This window comes from Morone saxatilis, unplaced genomic scaffold, assembly GCF_004916995.1.
Source record: "Morone saxatilis isolate NCDOM2014 unplaced genomic scaffold, NCSU_SB_2.0 Contig17, whole genome shotgun sequence".
Lineage (NCBI taxonomy): Eukaryota > Metazoa > Chordata > Actinopteri > Moronidae > Morone > Morone saxatilis.
Genome location: NW_023339729.1, coordinates 10,118,317 through 10,121,262, shown reverse-complemented (window position 1 = coordinate 10,121,262; position 2,946 = coordinate 10,118,317).

Here is a 2,946-nt window from a genome sequence, read left to right as displayed (position 1 = left end):
ACTGCGGGTGCAATGGCTGCATTAGGTTCTTGGCAGGGAAGTCTTTGCTAATTTGGAAAAACTTATGCTGTTATTAATATTTCACTGTGAGTGTTTATTGTATTGAAGCAACTTATAGTTTCTTAATATTTCATACTGTAATTTATAGTTTAATATTGTGTGTGTGTGTGTGTGTGTGTACAAAAAGATAATTTATCTGTAAACCCCGCAATTGTCATTGTGTTTCTCGTAATCTGCATTTGTGCCTACTACAGTGCTATTTACATTAATATATTTAGACTGGAAATTAAAATATTTAATTGTTTCTTCAATCTGTATGTTATATTGACCAGATTAGACTATACTGACAAAACTGTTTGCCTACCACAAGGCGAAATAAAAAGGCTGTAAAACGGATTTAAATGTTCAAAATACAATGAACAATGTTTTTTTTTGTTTCTAAAGCATCATATCATATATGTTAATGTTTTTTGTATTTTGTCAAAAGGTGCAATTAGACTATTGGCTATTTTTCTATAAAGCAAACATACCTAGTAATATTCCTAGCCTGATGCATCAGCCTGTGTGTTCATAACTTAAGTGTACATGGTCCACTGTGAATGAAACTTCATGTCTGATGATAGTCCCACCCTGAACAAATGCCAATGTTCAGTCATATTCATACGCCACCTACTGGAAACAGGAAGTAAGCCTTGTTTGACAATTTAATTTACATGTCATTTTCATGGCGTGGCCTACACATGACATGTTGGTGCATGACACGACCGCAGCATACCCGACACGCGCAAACTGCAAGAGCCTGATCATCGCTGCTTGCACCTTTAATTTAGAATTATATTTTACAACACTAAGCATAATCCTTCAGTGCCCCATCTTCTGAATACCACAGGATGTGACAACTGTAACACACAAGCCACTACACTGCCCTCGAGACCGATGGAGGCAGTTTAACCACAGGGAATACAGTACATTGATTGACAGCAGAATCTGGGGATGAGACACGGGCCAGGAGCCAAACCCAGCAAGAAAACCACCTCGGCTTCCCTGTCATCGGATTTGGTGGCTGTTTGGTCCCAGGCCGGCTGTGTTCACACTGTTTTCAGTTAGCTACAGTATCCAGCTACAGTTAACTAGTTGGCGGCATACGTTAGCAACAATAAAATTAATATTATCTGTCCACCAGTAAACAAATCACCAATAGATGAGACGAAGAGCAGCCAGAGAACATCAGAAGGAAAACCAGATAATACTTTCTCCTTATATGATCCACTTTCACCAAAATCAGTGAATAAAGTTTAAAGTTGTGTTTCTGCACAGTAATCAGTGAGGCTCATTTCTGGTCTTATAAACAGTAAATTCATCAAATTCAGTGCCATATCACTATATTTCTGGTTTCAACTAAAGTAGGTTGGAAAACGGTAAAGATTGCAGCAATGTCATGCTACTGCTGACTTGTGATAGGTAGGCACACACATAAATCGGCACACATTTGCAGATCTGCCAAGACAGAAGCGCAGCAAAAGTCAGAAGTAAAAAAGGGCAAATTGAGAGTCCTGCCTGAACTGTAACCGATGAGTTGTCTGTATTTCCAGCAAATATTTACATTAATACGTATGTCTGCATTTACAGATTAGTGTACACATTTACAAATCTGAATACAGATTTGTAGATTTTCTTTTCACACATTTACAAATCCACGCACACACGGACTGAGATAGTTACACAACTCTCCAATCACATTTGTAATTTGTTTTGCTGTGCGCTCTCAAATAAAGATAGGAAAATACCCCTATAATTATCCCTTACTTATTGTACTGCTCTCCTAAACGGGAAGAGTCAGCAGACATGATGACCGACTGGGAGGAGACCCTTGTTCTTCTGTATTAATCTTACCCTGAACACACTGAGGTTGATGTCTTTACATACAGCAAGTACACCTTTATGTCTTTATGTTAAATCATCACTTTTATAGCCTCAGTCATGACAGAATACATTAAGTTTTATTCATAATATAATTTGAATCATCATACTGCATAGGGTAACAAAGGTAACATGATTGTGAGTTCATACTAGAAGCTGGATTGAAGTGACAAGATCAGAAACCTCAGAGAATCAAAGTAAGCTAAAGCTTATATTCAAACAATTATTATGTGTCCATACTCCTACTGCTCTAATTAGACCCTGCATTACTTTGTAGTTTGTAGATGGCTTATGATTTATATGGTGTACTAAGTGGAACTTGGCATGGTGCTACTTACTGTTTTTTTTCCTGGTCCTTTGCTCGACAGCCTCTCTTGTTCTGTTGGCTTATCCTCAAAGTTTATAGTTTAGTTTAGAGTTAAAGTGTATCCTTATCCATCATTGTTCCAAAATGTCTCATTGTGGGAAATGAACACTGAGTAATCAATGTATTGATTTCATTTGAATGTGATTTTTGTTTTGTGAGGAAGTCAGGTGAGAGTCTTAAAGTCAACTCAGAGTTACTCTGTAAGATTAAGGTTAACCATACAGTATGTCTGAGGAAAGCCTTAGATATATGGTTAACACTTGAATTTCCCTAACCTCTTTGAACTCTTGACAAGTCCTGGTCTTATACTTGGACTCAACAAACGTGGCCTTGACTATGTCAATATAGTTAAAAGAAGTTGAATAATCATTGTTGAGTGTGTCACAGCCACTGAAGAAGGCATTTGAAATAAGAATTAGATGGTTACCAACTATCATGTTTCCCACTCAACAGAAGAGTTCCAGTAAATGGTGTGGTTGATGGAGTATCACATATACATTGGTTAAGAAAGGACAAGATTAAGTTCTTTGCATTTCGGGCCATAGGGATTAACTCTGCTGAGGCGAGAAGAAATCTGAGAGAATGCAAATAGTTGGGAAATAGATGGGAATTACTGTACTGAATTCCCTGCTGCAGGTTTTTCTTAATTTTGGTCTCAT